Below are 21,621 nucleotides of genomic sequence, written 5' to 3'. Positions count from 1 at the left end.
AGTATTAGCAGGTGCCCACTTAATTTCTGGGTTGCAGCACTAATCCAGATATTCAACACCAGAGGCTGAACACACCTCCAGCACAAAATATCTAGGGTTAACTCAGCTAGCATCGGTAAGCAGTTTAAGATGCTTTCCGCCACGAGCTGAATATCAACCCCTCAGTCTTTGAAGTTACAGCTGTAGTGGCAAAAAGCTGCTAAAGGTTGATCGGTGGCATTTTGGAAACTGATACTAGTAGAGCAATAGGGGACCATCCTTTCTCTTGCTCCATCATTGTGTCATAACTTCATATGAGTAGAGGTGGTCAGAGAACTGGGATGGGGAGGGTTAAAAGTTCTCCAGAAAGCTCCATATACCTTTTTGGTCCCTGGTGAATAATTACATTACATTAGTGACTTTTATTCCGCCATTACCTTGTGGTTCAAGGCGGATTACAAAAGATGTTATCTGGACAATTCCAGAAGAGTTACATAGTTGAGCATAGTTTATTTGGGAGGATTGAAATACTTCCTATGGAGTTAGTTTGTCTTGATCGATTTCTTGAATAGCAGGGTTTTTATTTCTTTTCTGAAAGTTTTGTAGTCTGGTGTTGTGATCAGTAGATTGGATAGTTGGTGGTCAAGTTTTGCTGCCTGCGTGGCCAGTAGGCCATCGTACATCTTTGAAGTGTTTAAAAATATGCCAAAAATCAAACAATTAAAAATCAGGAAACACAACCCTCCTAATTCTGTTGCAAGAGGACTTTGTGAGACAGGGAGACTGGGCATCAAAATGGCCGATAACGTTTAATGTGAGCAAGTGCAAAGTGATGCATGTGGGAAAGAGGAACCCAAACTATAGCTATGCTGGGTTCTATGTTAGGAGTCACTGTCAAGGAAAAGGATCTAGGTGTCATAGTTGAAGATACGTTGAAATCCTCAGCTCAGTGTGAGGTGACGGCTAAGAAAGCAAATAGAATGTTGGGAATTATCAGGAAAGGAATGGAAAGCAAAGATGCAAATGTTATAATGCCTTTGTATTACTCTATGGTATGGCCACACCTCAAATACTGTATGGTCACTGTATCTCAAGATATAGTAGAATAAAAAAAAAGGTACAGAGCAATGAAAATGAGAAAAGGGATGGGATGACTTCCCTATGAGGAAAGGCTAAAGCAGCTAAGGCTCTTCAGCTTGGAGAAGAGATGGCTCAGGGGTGATATGATAGAAGTATATAAAATACTCAGTGGAATAGAAATGGTAGATGTGAATTGTATGTTCACTCTTTCCAAAAATAGTAGGACTAGGGGACATGCGATGAAGCTACTAAGTAGTAAATTTAATACAAACCACAGAAATTATGTATTCACTCAATGTGTAATTAAACTCTGGAATTTGTTGCTGAAGAATGTGGTAAAAACAGCTAGCTTAGCAACGTTTGGATAATTTCCTACATTATTGAGATGGTTCGGGGAAATCTGCTGCTTATTCCTAAAATAAGCAGCATTAAATTGGTTTTACTCCTTGGGATCTTGCCAGGTACTTGTGACCTGGGTTGGGCACTGTTGGAAACAGGATACTGAGCTTGTTGGACCTTCAGTCTGTCCCAATATGGCAATATATAGTGTTTCATCTTGAATGTATAAAAGATACAAAGAGACAGGGGTGGCTATTTGTGGCGTGTGGTGGATTGTGTTTGATGTGTATTTTATGGAGGACAAGGCAGTTAAGGCAAGTTCAGGCTTGCATGTATGTGTTTTGTAATGTGGGTTTTGTGTGGGTTTTAATATGTATGTGTTTTTGGAACCCGCTTTGTATAAAAAGCGGGATATAGATAAAAACCATAAACTCTTACATTTTTATGCTCTTATGTATTAAGTTGCACACCCAAATTTGCAACTAATACACAAAGTGGCACATACAATGTATAGACTAGGTTACAAGCTTACTCAGCTAAGCAGTTGCTAATTGACATTAAAAACCAATTGGCTATAATTGGTGTTAATTAGTGCTCATTGGCAATAATTAGCCATTACATGCATAACTATCCCTAATCAGTATTCTATAAATTGTCTGCGGAAATTATAGAGCGCAAAACTGCAAGGAGCTGTGGATTGGGAGGGGCATGAGCTGATCAGGGGCATGTCTAGTGGGTGCACACACACACACAGGTTATAGAATACCTGCAATTACAGACAAAACTGCCTACAGTAAGGTGCAAGCATTTACACCAGCCATTCAGTCAGTATAAGTGCTCCCACCTAAAGTTAATTGTGTAAATGTGGACTTATGCTAGTTTTCTATAATAGCAACTGTGCATGCAATTGCCCTTATAGAATCCACGCATACATAGCACATACATTCCTTCCTTCCTTCCGTTACTACTTTAGAATAGAATTCAGTGAATTCAATGAAGATGACCTGCTTACTCGATCCTCTTCCTTCATATTGGATCCTTGAACATAAGCATGGCTTGTCTCCATTGTTACTAAATATGAGTATTACTAGCTTGAAATCTGGAGTCATCCCTTCAGAATGAAAAACAGCAGTGGTTCATCCTATTCTGAAAACTCCTACATTAGACTCTTCACAAGTTTCTAACTTTCGCCCAGTTTCTAGCCTACCTTTCGTTGCTAAGGTTCTCAAAAAGATTGTTTTTTCACAACATGCTGAATCTTGTTTCATGCTGAATCCATCCCACTCAGCACCTTTGCTTAATGATTGTTCTACTGCCTTTGACCAGGGTAAGGCAGTACTATTGGTGTCTTTGGATCTTTCGGCAGCCTTTGATCTTGTTAGCCATTCTCTTCTTATAAGTCGGCTGGAGTATTTGGTAATATCCGGAGAAGTATTGGAGTGGTTTAAATCATTTCGCACAGAGGGAACTTTTAAAGTTTATTTTTCTTCTGCTTGCTCCTCAATCAGTAGTCTTCCCTGTGGTGTACCTCAAGGCTCTATACTTTCGCTATTCTATAAACGGGGCCCCAAGTTGGGTTTTTAATTGAAACCTAGTGTAATTCCCTGTGGTTAGGTGTGAAAAAGTGTGTGAAAATCGTTGGAAAGCTCATGACTCACCCATGACCCTCCCATGGCCATGCTCCTTTTTCAGATCCGTACACCAGAATTTAGGTTCACCTATTTATAGAATACACCTAAAAAGATGTATGCATAAATTCTAATTATTGCTAATTAGTACCAGTAATTGATTGTTACTGCCCAGTTATCAGTGCTGATTGGCTTGTTATTCAATTAAGCTGTGTGCATAAATTAGACGTGTGCCCAAATTTATATACATAACTCAAAGTGCCATATATAGAATCCTGGGGAATATGCATCTGTTATTTACTTCCTGGAGGCCAAAAATTAACTCCTTTTCGTCTACGCAGAATGGGTATAATACCCATGAAAACAGGTTCCCTTAAAATAGGGCAAACTGCAAAGCAGAAATATCTATTTTTGATACAGAGAGATCAGCCTATTTAATACAAGATCTATGGAGGTGAAATGCATTTTCTTTTTCATTTCATTTACTCAGTTATAGACTCATACAAATATATGTAAAATTGCCCACATTAAGTGGCTGTCTGAAAATTCCTCTCTTTCATAGCAGCTGAAATTATGAGGCGTCTAACAATACACTTATTGTCAGTCACGCGGAAAGAAGGTGTACTTAGGAGTGTGTTTATGGAAACATATGCACTCAAATGGCATTCTTCATGTGCACCATTCCAATGTGACCCAGATCTCAAGATGCCCTATTTGATATATGCCTTGATCGATGTTGATAGTGACCACTATGCCCTATATGATGCAAGAGCATCACTTCCATTAGCTTCTGTATAGTGGAATTATATGGAAGTGATTTTTCTAGCTGGATCTCCTGTCTGGGAATGACCAAAGAAGAAGTTATGATGTCACTGAACTTATAAACAAAGAATTTTTGAAAAGAAACTTTGTCTTTGCTTTCTTTCTATCAAGAAGCCAAAGCAAAGCATAGATCTTCTAAAGTTGATGGATCTAAGGTACCATGCTAGGTCCTAGACAAAGGAAAAGCAGTGATTTTGAGTTTTGCTTCCTTTTCCCCTGGAAAAAAAGTTGTTTATTTGCTATAAGCCTATAAGCACTGAAGATATATCACATAGCTTCGTGCCATTATGCATACTGTGGAGTGCCTGCAGGGAGATGGCTTTGTCATAGGAGAAAATTCTGGATGTAAGTAGGAGGAGTTTGGATGAAATGAGAGTCATCTTGGACTCTTTTACAGGATCCATGAAGAGTTTCCCGTCAGAAGAACAGAGTTCCGACTAAGGATTCTATGAGGGGCCACTGAAAAGTTTTCAGCTCAACCAACAAAGTTGGGGCAGTCTCCGTAGTCCAGTCATGCTACAAGAGGATGTGCTAGGACAAATGGACAAGCCAATGCTGGAAGTCATACCAAGGCATTTGCTCTCAGTGGGAGGAGATGAGAGAGGAAAGCAGTTTAAAAGGTACAATAATCACAATATTACAGTGAAATCAGTTGGAGTTGCTTTTCTTGGGGTTCTTTTTTCTTCCATAAATATAATGATTAAAATTTTAAACATTACAACAAGATAAAAATAATAAAATACATAAAGAACAATATTAAGGGCAGCATAAATAAAAATTTGTCCAAAGGTGTCACAACAATCCAATATAGCCATTTAAATTAACTTAAAAAATCCCATATTTTATTGAATTTTCTCAAGCCGCCACTCCTAATTGCATATATTTTCTCATATTTACCATATAAGCATACTGTGTTCCACCATCGATTATAATAATGGCTACGGACCTTTATGTGAAGAAAATCAATAAAAACAACAGAAAAAGGAAGCCGATATGGTTCTCCAACCTAGTGGCTGAGAAAATAAAGGCGAAAGAGTTGGCGTTCATGAAATATAAAAAAAACCAAGAAGAGGAGAGCAGAAAGGACTACAGGGTGAAACTGAAAGAAGCCAAGAGAGAGATACGTTTGGCGAAGGCACAGGCGGAAGAATAAATGGCTAAAAATGTAACAAAGGGAGATAAAAAATTTTCAGATATATTAGTGAAAGGAGGAAGATAAAAAATGGAATTGTTAGGCTAAAAGATGCTGGGAACCAATATGTGGAGAGTGATGAGGAGAAAGCAAATGTGCTAAACAAATACTTCTGTTTTGTGTTCACAGAAGAAAATCCTGGAAAAGGACCGAGATTGTCTGGCAAAGTTACGCGACAAAATAGAGTTAATTCTGCGCCGTCCACGGAGGAGGGTGTTTATGAGCAACTTGAAAAATTGAAGGTGGACAAAGCGATGGGACCAGACGGGATCCATCCCAGGATACTAAGGGAGCTCAGAGAGGTTCTGGTGAGTCCTATTAAAGATTTGTTCAACAAATCTCTGGAGACGGGAGTGATTCCTGGGGATTGGAGGAGAGCGGATGTGGTCCCTATTCATAAAAGTGGTCACAGGGATGAAGCAGGAAACTACAGGCAGGTGAGCCTCACTTCAGTTGTTGGAAAAATAATGGAAGTGTTGCTGAAAGAAAGGATAGTGTACTTCCTTGAATCTAATGGGTCAGGATCCGAGGCAACATGGCTTTACAAAAGGTAAATCATGCCAAACGAACCTGATTGAATTTTTTGATTGGGTGACCAGAGAGCTGGATCAAGGACATATGCTAGATGTAATTTACTTGGATTTCAGCAAAGCCTTTGATACAGTTCCTCATAGGAGGCTGTTGAACAAACTTGAAGGGCTGAAGTTAGGACCCAAAGTGGTGAACTGGGTCAAAAACTGGCTGTCGGACAGATGCCAGAGGGTGGTGGTTAATGGAAGTCGCTCGAAGGAAGGAAAGGTGACTAGTGGAGTCCCTCAGGATTCGATGCTGGGGCCAATCCTGTTCAATATGTTTGTGAGTAACATTGCTGAAGGGTTAGAAGGAAAAGTGTGCCTTTTTGCAGATGATACCAAAATTTTTAACAGAGTTGACACCGAAGAGGAAGTGGAAAATATGAAAAAGGATCTGCAAAAGTTAGAGGAATGGTCTAATGCCTGGCAACTAAAATTCAATGCAAAGAAATGCAGAGTAATGCATTTGGGGATTAATAATAGGAAGGAACCTTATATGCTGGGAGGAGAGAAGCTGATATGCACGGACAGGGAGAGGGACCTTGGGGTTATAGTGTCCGAAGATCTAAAGGCGAAAAAACAGTGTGACAAGGCAGTGGCTGCTGCCAGAAGGATGCTGGGCTGTATAAAGAGAGGCGTAGTCAGTAGAAGGTTATTGGTAAGGCCCCACTTGGAGTATTGTGTTCAATTTTGGAGACCGTATCAGGCGAAGGACGTAAGAAGACTTGAGGCGGTCCAGAGGAGAGCAACGAAAATGATAGGAGGCTTGCGCCAGAAGACTGGAGAGACTGGAAGCCCTGAATATGTATACTCTAGAGGAAAGGAGAGACAGGGGAGATATGATTCAGACGTTCAAATACTTGAAGGGTATTAACGTAGAACAAAATCTTTTTCAGATAGTAAAATGGTAAAACCAGAGGACATAATTTGAGGTTGAGGGGTGGTAGATTCAAAGGCAATGTTAGGAAGTTCTACTTTACGGAGAGGGTGGTGGATGCCTGGAATGCGCTCCCAAGAGAGGTGGTGGAGAGTAAAACTGTGACTGAGTTCAAAGAAGCGTGGGATGATCACAGAAGATTTAGAATCAGAAAATAATATTAAATATTGAACTAGGCCAGTACTGGGCATACTTGCACGGTCTGTGTCTGTGTATGGCCGTTTGGTGGAGGATGGGCTGGGGAGGGCTTCAATTGCTGGGAGGGTGTAGATGGGCTAGAGTAAGTCTTAACAGAGATTTCGGCAGTTGGAACTCAAGCACAGTATAGGGTAAAGCTTTGGATTCTTGCCCAGAAATAGCTAAGAAGAAAAAAAAATAAAAAAAATAAAAATTTAAATTGAATCAGGTTGGGCAGACTGGATGGACCATCCGGGTTTTTATCTGCCGTCATCTACTTTGTTACTATGTTACTATGTAATCTAATCTAGAAAAGTCCTTCCAACTAGATAATATTGTTTTGTGTGTTATCATTAATAAATTCTTCAATAATTGTGTTTTGGGACTGTCTATCGCAGATTTTAGACCAAACCCCCCTAAAATAATTGTTGAGTAAGTTAGTTGCTTTTTTTTTTATGGCACTTTGTTTTACTTGCGTTTGTAAACCACTTAGACCTGTCATAAGTCTTAATAAACATAAACATAGGGATAGTTATGGAGTGGAGCAAATTCATAAAAATGATTTACAGTACTTTTAATTTTGAGATAATCCTATATAATAAAACGCTAGACGCGTGCTTCTGTAATCCCTGAGATGTAGGTCCGTGGCTTTGCAGGAGTGCGCATGCGCAAGTCCCCAGCCTTACTTAAGTTTCCAGCACCTACCACTCGCCGCTAGCGCTGGACTTCCTGCTCTCTGTGTCGGCTCCTCTCACCCTACCTCGGACTTACATGTCAGGCGGTGATCGACAGAGGAGCCGCGGCATCTTTTCAAACCCTCCCCAGCACTGCCGCCATCGTCGCTAACTTTTTAAAGTCCGGAATAGCCATCGGCCATGAAGTATGCACGTGGCGTACTTCACGGACGATGGCTTTTCAAACCGCCCCCCCCCCACCGCCGCCATCGTTGTTAAGTTTTTTTTTTAAACCTGGTATCCCTACCTCGCTCTCGCGGCTGCCAACGCTGGAGAGAGCTGTGTTGTTAAGGCCTGGCTTCTTCGGGCAGCAGCAGCATTTAAAATTCGCTGCTGTTGCCGACTTCAGGCCTTACTCTCTGGCGGATCCTGCCTATTTCCTGTTTTCATGAAGACAGGATCTGCCAGAGAGGAAGACCTGAAGCCTGGCAACAGCAATGAATTATGAATGCTGCTGCTGCCCGATGAAGTTCAAGGAGGAAAGGGAGCAGAGGGGGAGAGAATGGCTTAGAGGGAAGAAGACATGGCATGGCATGCAGGGAAGGAGGAAGGTATTCCACACCAAGTGAAAAGGAAGGGGGAAAGGAAGGAGGAGATGCCATATGGAATAGAGAGAGAGAGAAGGCAGACACTGGATGGAAAGAGAAGAGAGGGCAGTGAATGGAAGGTGAAAAACAAGAGGGTGAACAGTAGATAAAAGGAGTGAGAGAGGGAGACAGACACTGAATGCAAGTGTGGGGGAGAGGAGGGACAGCCGCTGAATGGAAGTCTGAGGGACAAGGGGAGCAGACATTGGAAAGAAGTGGGGAGAGAAAGAAAGATAGTGGGAGGGAGGGAGACAGAAAAGAAAGAAAAAAGAGACAGGGGCAGGGAGAGAGACAGAAAGAAAGAAAGACAGCGGCAGAGAGAGACAGAAATAAAGAAAGACAGACAAACATATATTCTAGCACCCGTTAATGTAACAGGCTTAAAGACTAGTTATACTATAATTGCTAAAATGCTAAAACAAATGCACGATAACTGCAAACTTTGTGTGTTCATTGCAGAAGGCATTTCCAGCATGTTCCGAGGCAGTTAATAGGCTTTGATTGGCAGTTGGGCATGCATCTGCAATACGCTATTCTATAAAGACCTACATGCAACTTTTATAGTACATATATGAAAAGGGAGTGCGGCCAGTGGGATGCGTTCCCAAGAGTTGCATGCAGAATTATAGAATTAGGTGAATCCTGCTGTGTTTTGGATCACTTCTCCCAACAAGGCATGAATCAGAAAAGTGGAAATATATAAATTTAAATAATAATATGAGCAATATAGAATAAACATTTAAAAATAAGATCCAATGAGGAATGTGGCTGAAGCATTGAGCAACTGAACATTATTGTAAGCCTGAGAAGCTCTTGAGGATCAAGAAATCTATAGCTAATTTGAAGTTTTGGGGTTTTGCTAATCGTTACTTATGCTTAGTACCCCTTAATATAGTAACTGAGGAATATTTGCTAACCACAACAGTGGCATTGTGCTAACTGCAATGCACAGTCCACACACATTGCCCCACCTATAACCTACCACTTCAGTTAACGTCTTAATTGGTACACACACCAGCATGGAAACAGTTACCATACTCGTGCAGCACATGCTAATTTATATGCTAAATTCTTAGTTCATTTTAGGAAGCAATTATAATGGGAAGTAAAAGGAGAGCTTTGATAATAATAATAATATACTTCAGCTATAGAGAAACAGCTGTAGGACTCTTAGGCAGGAACATTAAGATGGTCTCCTCTGCAGAGAGACTTACTCATGCTAAGAACTAGTGCTGAGCGAGAATCCAGCATCATATTGACACAAACGGAGCAAACTTTATGTATAAACAAAAGTTCACTTGGATTGGCATTACTAAACCTTATTTAAACATGCATTAATTGAAAAGTTTAGTCTCAGCTCCCGCCACCCCAAGCAAAGAACCATTTGCAAAAATTGTTACACCTGTGGAAAACTAGGCCTTTGGAGTCTGACTTGGTATCTTGAAAGCAAAGTAGGCAGGTTTTACTCATTTCTCGTTCGGAAGGAAAGTTTTCTGGGCCATACCAAAAACAAGATCATAACATATTTAACCTGAGTGGAAAAGTGACAGTTCCCCATTAATGCTTTATGTCATTTAATTGGAATGTGTAAACATGGATATTTTTCACTGTCCCATCTTCCCACCTAATTGCTTTTTACTCTCTTAAATTCAGATGTAATTCAGGACAGAGAAATACACTTTGGAATTGCATTGCCAGCACAAGAAGTATTAGTATTACTTTTCCATGGCATGACAGTGATGTTTGAACAATCTATACATATTGATTTAGGTTGATAATAAACAATTTGATTAGCCTCTATCTATAGGCTGTCATTTCAATCACTGTCACTGGTCCAATAGAGTGGAAGGCAGCTCGCAGACACATATGGCAAGATTTCTCAAAATAAGAAACTCTGGCCTGATTAGAGCCCTAGGTTCAGTGAATTGGACAAGACAGCTCAGCTGCCAGGTTATTAACTCCCTCAGAAAATACTCTGCCTTTTCCCTGAGGCCAGCCTGAATATTCTGATCTGGATCGATAAGCAATCTCCGGTGTGTACAAAATGCCAGCTAGAATCATTTGTCTCAGTGTAGTCTCCCTACAAAGGATAAAACACCTGCAGTATATGGCCTCCTCTGCCTCTTTCTCCCCCCCACCTCCCGCACCTCCCCCTCCTTCCACCCGATCCCATTTTAAATAATGACCCGGAGAAAAGAAGTAACTGAATCCATTCCATCATCAAGAAGGCTCTCTCAGGTTTGTTTTAATGATAATAATGGCTACCTTTCAACCTGATAAAAATTATATCAGCCCTTGCTTCCCCGTGGCATGTTTATGTAAGTAATGTGAGCTGCAATGTCATGACAAGTGTACAGATGTCCCTGTAAGAGGGCCCCTGGCAAAAAGATATCTCAGAATGTCAGCTTTTTAATACCCAGTGAACTGCTGCTGGGATTCTTCTCCATTCATATGTGGATCATCATTTAATGTTCATGCTAAATTTATGTATATATTTTTGTAAGGGATCAGTAGCAAAACCAGTTTGAAGGAAAAAAAAAAGAGATACAAAAAACGTTCTTTTTATCATAAATTCAAATATTCTGTGCAAGCTCTAACTACATGTTTATTTGTATCAAAGGGCCTTACATTTTCCTTTGTCTAATTCAGAATAATAAATATATGTGAGTTTTGTTCCCTTTAGCATGTTTTTCTGTCTAGGGAACATTAATTGTTTTATTTATTGTGCATGGTTTTTGCATTTTAGAGACTGCATACTGCTATGCACAGCTGTAAGCAAATCTCTGCCAATCTGCAGGTCACACGTTCAAACTGATGCAATTCAACAATCCAAAAATCCCATATCACAGATATGAAAGAAATAAAGATTTATATAAAGATTTAAATTTCACTTCAAATTAGATGCCTGAGCATTATTACTACATAAAATGGCCATGTTTACATAAGCAATATTTCTTGCACTAAGAGAAGCCAACACCATTCATCTACAGATAGTACTTAGGAAGGCTGATATTCATTACTATGCATTAACATTTATGCCGTTAACACAGATATTCAGCAGCACCAAGGGGGAGGCTTGGGCAGGCAAGCAAGAGGCAGGAAAGAAGAAGGAGAGAAAAGCAGAGAAGAGAACAGGAAAGGGGAAGAAGGAGCAAGAGATGGCAGGAGAGAGCAAGGGGCATCGGTGAGAGGTAGCTCCGCCCACCCTGATGTCATCTACCGGAGCTCCTCCTTAAAAGAGGAGGGGTCAATGGCACTCAGCCGTTCGGTGCGCGTTGAAGGTGAGTGTTAAAGGTACTCGCCTTAGCAAGAGTGCCTTTGCAAATGGCCTTAAGAAGGGACGAGCAAAGAAGAAACACTACGGAAAGACACCTACACAGGCAAGTACCACAAGGGCAACAGGACAGACAAGCAGTAGATAAACAAACACAGTAGTAACAGAGAGCACAGCAGACACAGAGGACACACACAAGTAACAGGGGTAGCAGGTTTAAAATCAAGAAAAGGACTTCACAGTAACACCGAGAACGCTACACAGATTCCTACACAAAGAGAAGCCACTTCAGACGACAGACTGACAAGCGGACAGCAATGGATGCAGCAGACAGAAGCAGGATGATGAGCTATCTAGTTTTCTGCACCGTTTGTCATATGTATAACTACTTCCCCTCTGGGAGGCAGTCTTATGTATGCATTCGATGTGAGGAATTGGAGGGCCTGATGAAGCAAGTCAGACTCCTGGAGGGAAGTATACTGGAACTAGAAGCACTTTGAGCAGTAGAAGAGGAGGACAGAGAGGCAGAAAACTTCATGATACAGGAAACCATTGAAGAAGAAGTCAGGGAGTTAGAGAAGTTCATCGAACAGGCATACAGAGAGGTCGTGGAAAATCACCACCAGTGGAGCTGCCAAGATATACCTACAGTAAACAAGGACCAAGATACACTTACAGTGAGTGAGGACCACCTGGAAGACAACCACAAGGAAGACGAGTCCGGTGCATGCCAATGCCAGGATGAGGGAAGATGGAAGTGCACAGACGACACGGATCTATGGCTGGAGAGATGGTCATACACCAGGGACAAGGACCTGCAGCTAGAGAGGCAAGAGAAGATAAAGAAGACAGCAATAGTTGTGGTGGTCTCCATCATCAGACAAGTCGACAGCCACATAGCGGGAGGAAGACAGGATCGGCTGGTGACCTGCCTACCGGGAGCCAAGGTAGAAGATATAGTGAGCCGCATCAATAGGATCATTGACAGCATGGAAGAGGAGATATAGTGGTGGTGATCCACGTGGGGAAAACAATGTGAACAACAGGAACTACAGCAGGGAAGGACTGACGGACTAGTTCCGGATGCTAGGAGGGAAGCTGAAGACTAGAACGTCGAGGGTAGTATTCTCGGAGATCCTGCTGGTACCCAGGGCTGATGAGAAGAGGCAGATGGAGCTGAAAGCAGTCAACGCATGGATGAGGCGTTGGTGTGAGGAAGAAGGATTCCACTTCATGTGCAACTGGACGACGTTCTGGGGGGAAGAGCAATCTATTCAGGAAGGATGGACTCCACCTCAGCGGAGACAGAATGAGACTACTTGCAAGCAATATCAAGAGAGAAATTGAGAAGTTTTTAAATTAGGAAAATGGGGAAAGCCGTCAGTTGGCCAAGAGTCGATGGTTCGGGAACCGGTTTACCCAGAGGATACCGTGCAGGAAGATAGCAGGGAAGACTCACCGGATCATAGGCAAGCCAGAAATCCTGACAGATCGAAAGGGACACAAGAGGGAAGGCAGGAAAGTAACAGGCCACAAACTCAAGTGTATGTACATGAACACAAGAAGCCTAAGGAATAAAATGGGGGAATTGGAAGCTATGGCACAAAAAGATAACATTGACATCATCAGCATCATGGAAACATAGTGGAATGAGGAAAACGTCTGGGATACTGTGCTACCAGGATACAAACTGTACCGCAGAGACAGAGTAGGTCAAAAAGGTGGAGGTATTGCCCTATACGTCAAAGAGAAAATTGAGTCTACCGGACAGAACACGCCGGAAACAAAAAATAAGGTAGAGTCTCTATGTGTCAAAATTCCAGGAACAAATGGAATGGAAATGAAGATTGGCATCTACTACCAACTCCCAGGGCAGTCCGAATAAATTGATGGAGAAATGACGGACGAGATTAAACGCAACTTCAAGGGAGGCAACGCAGTCATCATGTGTGACTTCAAATTACCTGGGGATAGACTGGAACCTAGGCACCTCTGGCTGCAGTAGGGAGACCAAGTTCCTGGATGCTGTAGGCGATTGCTTCCTGGAACAACTTGTTAAGGAAAATATGAGAGGAAATGCAATTCTGGACTTAATTCTAAATGGACTACGAGGACCAGTGCAAGGTGTAGAAGGGATGCTGGGAAGCAATGATCACAATATGATCCGCTTCAACCTGGACACAGGGGTAAAACATCGATCCAGAACGATGGCCATGGCACTGAACTTCCAAAAAGGGAATTACGAAGGGATGAGACTCATGGTGGGGAAGAAGATTAAGAAGAGGATAAGTACTGTAAAAACGCTAGAGCAAGCTTGGTCCCTTTTTAAGGACACAGTCACCGAGGCACAAAATCTATATATACCGCGTATGAACAAGGGATCCAAGAGGAAAAAGAACAGGGAACCGGTGTGGCTCACTGTAGCGGTGAAGGAAGTGATCAGAGACAAGAAGACTTCATTTAAGGAATGGAAAAGATCAAAAATGGACAAAAACTGGAAAAAGCACAAACAACATCAAAGCAGGTGCCATAAGGCGGTAAGAGGGGCCAAAAGAGACTACGAGGAAAAAATAGCCAAGGAGACAAAAAACTTCAAGCCGTTCTTTATAACTGACCTGGAAATTGGTACAATGAGTGAGGTGATTAAATTTGCAGACGATACGAAGTTATTCAGAGTAGTGAAGACGCAGGAGGATTGCGAAGACCTGCAATGTGACATAAACACGCTCGAGAAATGGCCTGTGACATGCCAAATGAGATTTAACATGGATAAGTGTAAGGTGATGCATGTCGGTAACAAAAATCTTATTCACGAATACAGGATGTCCGGTACAATACTTGTAGAGACCCCCGAGGAAAGAGACTTGGGAGTACTGGTCGACAAGTCAATGAAGCCATCCGCGCAATGCGCGGCAGTGGAGAACAGGGTGAACAGAATGCTAGGAATGATAAGAAGGGGATCACGAGCAGATCAGAGAAAGTTATCATGCCACTGTACCGGGCCATGGTACGCCCTCACCTGGAATACTGCGTCCAGCACTGGTTGCTGTAAATGAAGAAGGACACAGTATTACTCGAAAGGGTCCAGAGAAGAGTGACTAAAATGGTTAAAGGGCTGGAGGAGTTGCCGTACAGTGAGAGATTAGAGAAACTGGGCCTCTTCTCCCTTGAAAAGAAGAGACTGAGAGGGGATATGATCGAAACATTCAAGATAATGAAGGGAATAGACTTAGTAATAATAATAATAATAATTTTATTCTTATATACCGCCAAAGCCATGGACGTTCGAGGCAGTTTACAGCAAGAGGCGCTGGACAATCAGCGAAGAGGTTACAATTAAAGTCAACAGTACAATCTTACATAATGAAAGAATTGGAAAGCTATATAGTTCTTAGCAGAGCTGTGTAGATTCTCAGTTTACAAATCGATTGAACAAACTCGTTTTTACCAATTTTCTGAAATTGAAGTAGGAGGAGGAGAGCGTGTTACTAAGTTACTAAGCCAATCGTTCCATTTGCCTGCTTGGAAGGCAAGAGTTCTATCCAGGAATCTTTTGTATTGGCAGGCTTTAATTGTCGGATAGGTGAACAGATGTGTTCTTTGTGTTGGCCTAAAAGTGCTTGCCAGATTAAAATGGGAAACTAGGTAAGTGGGGGCCAGACCAAATATTGATTTATAACACAAACAAGAGAACTTAAACAGGATTTGCGCCTCCAGGGGCAGCCAATGGAGTTTTTGATAATAGGGGCTTATGTGTTCCCATTTCTTCAGCCCAAAAATTAGTCGAACTGCCGAATTTTGAATGACTCTGAGTCTTAGAATGGTTTTTTTGAAAGATCCCAAGTAAATGATTTTGCAATAATCGAGCAAGCTTAGGATGGAATATTGAACCAGTAAGCGGAAGGATGTTGCATCAAAGTATTTTCTGTTGGTTCTGAGTTTCCATAGTGCTGAAAAGCATTTTTTAACCACTAAATCTGTGTGAGCATGTAGAATGAGGTGGCGGTCCAGGGTGACCCCAGGATTTTAATGGAGTGGTCAATAGGAAAGATCTGACCATTCAAGGAGATCGCTGTGTCTTTAATTTTGTCGTTAGGGCTTTCAAAGGAAAAATTTGGTTTTGTCAGTTTTGAGTTTCAATTTGTATTCGGTCATCCATAGTTCAATTTGCTTTAAAATTGATGATAGATGAATCTTAGTCTCGGGGGTCAGAGTAGTAAGGGGAATAACAATGGTGATATCGTAAGCATAGATATCAAATTTAACTTTTAAGCTTTGTAGTAGGTTTCCCAGTGAGGCAAGGTAGATGTTGAACAATGTAGGGGAAAGAGCGGGACTCCGCAAGAGTTTACCCAACTACAGGATTTTTTATTGTCACTATAGACTTGTTATGATCGTTTGCTCAAAAAACCCCGAAACCATTTTAACACGTTACCTGAAAGACCAATTGACTCTAGACAGTTAATCAGAATTGCATGGTCAACCAGATCGAAGGCACTACTTAGGTCTACTTGCAGAATTAGAGCACTGGTACCCTGACTGAATAAGGTATGGAGGAAGTCCAGTAATGATTCCATGACAGTTTCAGTGCTGAATCTAGAACGAAAACCAGACTGATTGTCTTGCAGTATGCTAAATTTGTCCAGATACATTACTAGTTTCTGGTTGACCAGTCCTTCCATTAGCTTAACGAACAAGGGGGTGCTCGCAATTGGTCTGTAGTTAGATGTCAGATTGGTAGATTCTCTAAGGTTTTTGATGATTGGGGTGATCAAAATCTGGCCTAAATCCTCAGGGAAAGAACCGGATAGTAAGAGAGAGGAGAACCAGTTGTATAATTTGGCTTTAAATGAGACTGGAGCAACTTTCATGATGTTTGGGGGGCAGCAGTCTAATCTGCAGTATTTCGTGTAAAATTTAGAGAATTGTTGCCAGGATGGGATAGTGAAATTATTCCATGCCATATCTACCTTAGGATCATCATCCTGTTGGGCAACTGGGTAGTTCAAATGGTGGTTGAGGAGCCCGCTTGTTTGGACCTCAAATTAATGATTTTGTTGTTGAAAAATTCAGCCAGATCATCTGCAGATGGTGGGGAATCTAGGGTAGAGCATGAGAGGGCCTGTATATCATAGAGATTGTTGATTAATTCAAAGAGATTTCCAATGTTGGTGTTCGGCGATCCGATTTTTTGGGCGTAAAAGTTAGTACGTTCCTTTATTATTTGTTTTTTGTATTCATTTAATTTTAGTCTCCAATTTGACCTCCCCACACTGTCCCCTGATTTCAACCATTGTCTTTCGAGTTTCCATAATTCCCGTTTCATATTTCCTAACTCAGTGTCGGACCAGCCATCCAGATTCTTGTTTCTTATTTTTCTTAGTTTAGTGGGGGCCATTTTGTTTAATATCTGTGTACTCATGTTGGTCCAAGAATCCGCCAAAAAGGAGTCTATTTCAGGGTTAGAAGTTAAGTCATAGTGTGACCAGAATTCTACTGGGTTCACCATACTTCTGCTAGCTATCATTTTATTTGGTCTTTTTGCCATCTTGGTTTTGGTTGGGGAGCGTCTTACTTGCCAGCTAAATTGGAAATTGCATAAACGGTGGTCTGACCATAGAGAATCAGTCCATAAGGCTTAGTTCCAGTGGATCTTGGGATTGGTTAGTTCTTTGGTGGAAAAAGTGACTAGATCTAGCTGGTGGCCTTTTTGATGGGTCTTTTCTGGAGGTGGCACAAAGAAATCTAGTGAAGAAATGAAGGATATTAGATCTTTGAAGTCACCCTGCTCTGTCTGCTCTAGGTGAATGTTTAGATCACCTGTTAGTAGGTTGTGTGGGCTTAGTGTGGAGTTTGTGAGGAGGAATTCGAAGAAAATATCTTTGGCTGCAGGCTATTTCTTAGGAGGATTGTAGAATATGGTAATTATTAGAGCATCTTCTAACTGATCTGACCAGAGTTTACAGGAAATGATTTCAAGGTCCGCTGTGGAATTTGAGGCTAGGATTGTGGACTTGAATGATTCTTTTAAGATGATAACTAATCCTCCCCCTTTACCTCTGCTTCTAGATAGAGATAATTTTTTTTTTATCCCAGGAGGTAGACAGTCACGTATAATAATGTCGTTGTCTGCGACCAACCAAGTTTCAGTTAGAACTGATAAAAATAAAGACAGGTTGTTTACCCTCTCCAAGGTAGAGATAATGAGAGGGCACTCTCTAAAGTTAAAAGGGGATAGATTCCGTACAAACATAAGGAAGTTCTTCTTCCACCCAGAGAGTGGTAGAAAACTGGAACACTTTTCCAGAGGCTGTTTTAGGGGAAAACACCATCCAGGGATTCAAGACAAAGTTAGACGAGTTCCTGCTGAACCAGAACATACGCAGGTAAGGCTAGTCCAGGGGTAGGGAACTCCGGTCCTCGAGAGCCATATTCCAGTCAGGTTTTCAGGATTTCCCCAGTGAATATGCATTGAAAGCAGTGCATGCAAATAGATCTCATGCATATTCATTGAGGAAATCCTGAAAACCCAACTGGAATACGGCTCTCGAGGACCGGAGTTCCCTCCCCCTGGGCTAGTCTCAATTAGGCACTGGTCTTTGACCTAAGGGCCGCTGCGTGAGTGGACTGCTGGGCACGATGGACCACTGGTCTGACCCAGCAGCAGCAATTCTTATGTACTCCCAAAGGTTTATTCCAAAATTCAACCTTACAGAACTATTGCAAAATAATTTCCTTAATAAATTATGGTGGAAGTCCGAGGTAGACAGGGTTTTTACAACACTTAAAAATAGTCTGTATAAATAACTCATATTGAAAAATATTGACTTCACTAAAGAATTTATCCTACAGACTGATGCCTCTGATGCTGATCTGGGTGCTGTATTAAGCCAAGGGGAGGAGGAGGATGAGCACCTAGTGATGTTTCTGAGTAGGAAACCATCAAAAGCAGAGAAATGATACTCCACCACAGAGAAGGAGTGCTTTGCCATAAAGTGGGCTGTTGGAACTCTTCAGTACTATCTCTTAGGGAGACAGTTCACCCCTGTATCTGACTATGCTCTTCAAGATGACCTTCAAGATGACCTTCAAGTTCATGAGGGGCATAGAGAGGGTGGATAGGGACAGATTCTTCAGGCTGAAGGGGTCAACAAGCACGAGGGGGCATTCGGAGAAACTGAAGGGAGATAGGTTCAGAACAAATTCAAGGAAGTTTTTCTTCACCCAAAGGGTCGTGGACACTTGGAATGCGCTACCGGAGGAAGTGATCAGGCAGAGTACGGTACAGGGATTCAAACAGGGATTGGACGGATTCCTGAGGGATAGGGGGATCGTGGGATACTGAGAGAGGTGCTGGGATGTAACACAGGTATAGAAAGCAAACCAAGTAATAAGTATAGAAATCCAACCAGGTCGTGCATGTGCAAGACCGGAGGGTTAGGACTTCGATGGGAAGATAAGACTCAATGGGAAACCAAGGTGGCAAGGGGGCCCCTTCTGGTGACTCAGACAGGCCGTGACCTGTTCGGGCCGCCGCGGGAGCGGACTGCTGGGCAAGATGGACCTGTGGTCTGACCCAGCGGAGGCACTGCTTATGTTCTTATGTTCTCTCCTCAAGTAGCTTCATTAAATAAAAAATAATAATGCTAGATTGATGTGGTAGTACTTAACCCTGCAGACCTATCAATTTAATGTTGTTCACGAGCTGAAAAAGCACATACGAATGCAGATTTGTCTTAAATTGAGCACCCTGAAAAGTTGGACACTCAATTCTCTAAGGATGAGCTGAGGGGGAAGATATGTAACAGGGTATATGTCCCGTCATAAGGGCAAGTGGAGCTCTGGGTTACTCGACACAATTTCAGGAAGACAACATGGGTGACCCTGCTATAGGGTGGTACTAGGTAGGTAGAGGCAGGAATAGGCTATCCATATTTTCCCCACAGTGTTGTTTCCTCAAGAATGGGAAAGACTGGATGAGCATTTGTAATGGACTTGATGAACTGATCAGCATGCTCATTTGCATATGAGTGAGAACAGATAAAAAGGACCATTTTGGAAGTGGAGAAGAGACTCTTAATAAATTGTTTTGAGCCTAAGGACTACGGAGGATTTCCTACCCCGATCTTTGTTGTCCAAGGGATATTCAGACAGACTGAGAGTGGTCTCACACTGAGAATATGAAGGGGCTACTTATATAACTCTCAGAGCATGGCCTTTGGTGACTGGAGAGTCCAGTAGAACCAGTGTACCATAGTGACTGGAGGGGTACAGAGTGACAGTGAGGACTCAGCCTACACTCTTGGGTAGGCAGCGAGGATCTACAGTCTAATAGAGCAAATACCTCAAAGGGCAAAAATATCTTTCCTTTACAACAAAAGAAACCTGATCCACAAAGTCAAATCTACAATCCATAATGACACCCAAGATTTTCACCTTGACATTTAAATTAAAATGCTGACACCACTGAATATTACTTGTTAACACCAGTCAGATCTAAATATTAAATTAAAATCATTTAATAAGCATTTCTCAAATCTCAAACAGGGTGAGCATCTCATAGACATAGAAACATAGAAGATGACGGCAGAAAAGGGCTACAGCCCATCAAGTCTGCCCACTCTGCTTACCCACCCCCTGTCTATGCCCCAATGACCCAATTTTCTTATCTTGACCCTCGTAGGGATCTCATCCGTTTAGCATTAGTATAGTGCAATGAAAATGTTGTCAGGTGATAGCTGATGAATTTGGGTACTGTTGAGTTAAACTGCTTTATCAAGCACATGTTATCAAAACTTGTTCTGTAGCTTCATTCACAGCAGTCAATTCACTATTCTTCAGACTCAGAACAATGTAGGGGGAAAATCCATTCCCTTTATGAAGTCTAAAATGGCAAGGCTTTGTTGGCAAAAAGTACTTGTCACTTTCAAATTCTTTACAAGCTCTTACTTAGAAAAAAAAAATGCAGTTTAAATGGACTCCTGCGTAGCAGAGCTGAAAACAAAACAAATCACAGTTCCCAATCACTGTCTTCTTTTAAGTCTTTATGGGGCCTGTTTACTTAAATGAAATAAGGTTTCGCAGTTACATAGAAACATAGAAGATGACGGCAGAAAAGGGCCATAGCCCAACAAGTCTGCCCACTCTACTGACCCACCCCCCTTGATTTTACCTCTTTAGAGAACCCACGTGTCTATCCCATTTCTTTTTAAAATCCGGCACACTGCTGGCCTCAATCACCTGAAGTGGAAGTTCATTCCAATGATCAACCACCCTTTCGGTGAAGAAATACTTCCTGGTGTCGCCATGAAATTTCCCACCCTTGATTTTCAGTGGATGCCCTCTTGTGGCCGAGGGCCCTTTAAGAAAGAAGATATCATCTTCCACCTCGATACGGCCCGTGATATATTTAAACGTCTCTATCATGTCACCTCTCTCTCTACGTTCCTCTGTATTAATTTTTAGGGCATTAAGATTTTGCAAATCTTCTGCACTAACACTGAGTTAATGCAGAGGAAATGATTTAACTGCATATTAACTGCATAGCAGTTAATATGATGCAGTTAGGTAAACCTATTCAGATGGCATTATCTGCTGCATTAGCAATTAAGGCTTGATGGTGCCTACAATAGGTGCCTAAATTGGAACACCCACGGAGTCAAGCACCTAACTTAATTTTTTAAATTATTATATATACTCAAATAAAAACTGAGATTTTGGAGCCAAAAAAGACCCCAAAATGGGGATCTTGGTTTATATTCAATTCAGCGCCTACCCACCTTCCTCCTGGATCTGTTGCAGGCCTCCATCGGACATAAGACCTGGTGGTCCTGCGTTGCTTCGGGACAGGAGAAATCTGTCCTGTCTCCTGTCTCAGCCGACTCTAAGAACTTTTACCTCCTTCCTACCTCCCCAGAATACCTTTTAAATCCCTCGTGGTCTGGCGGTGTGTTGGGACAGGAGGGATCCCTCCCATCTTCCTGGCATGCCTTTTAAATTCCTGGTAGTCCAGCAGTGGACCAGGACAGGAGGAATCCCTTCCGCCTCCCGTCTCAGCCAACCATAAGGACTTTTACCTCCCTTCCATCTCTCCAGTGTACCTTTTGGATCCCTGGTGACAATCTTCCTTCACTCCTGCCCTGTGCAGAGCCACTAGCTGAATGGCTGTTGCGAGTTCTCACAGGACCACCAAGGATCTGAAAGGTACACAGTGGAAGTGAGAAAGAGGTAAAAGTTCTTAGAGTCGGCCAGGACAGGAGGAGGGAGGGATCCCTCCTGTCCCACCCCACTGCTAGACCAT

Source organism: Geotrypetes seraphini, chromosome 4 (assembly GCF_902459505.1).
Source record: "Geotrypetes seraphini chromosome 4, aGeoSer1.1, whole genome shotgun sequence".
NCBI lineage: Eukaryota > Metazoa > Chordata > Amphibia > Gymnophiona > Dermophiidae > Geotrypetes > Geotrypetes seraphini.
The sequence above is the reverse complement of the archived record's forward strand: the minus strand, read 5'-3'. Positions refer to the sequence as shown.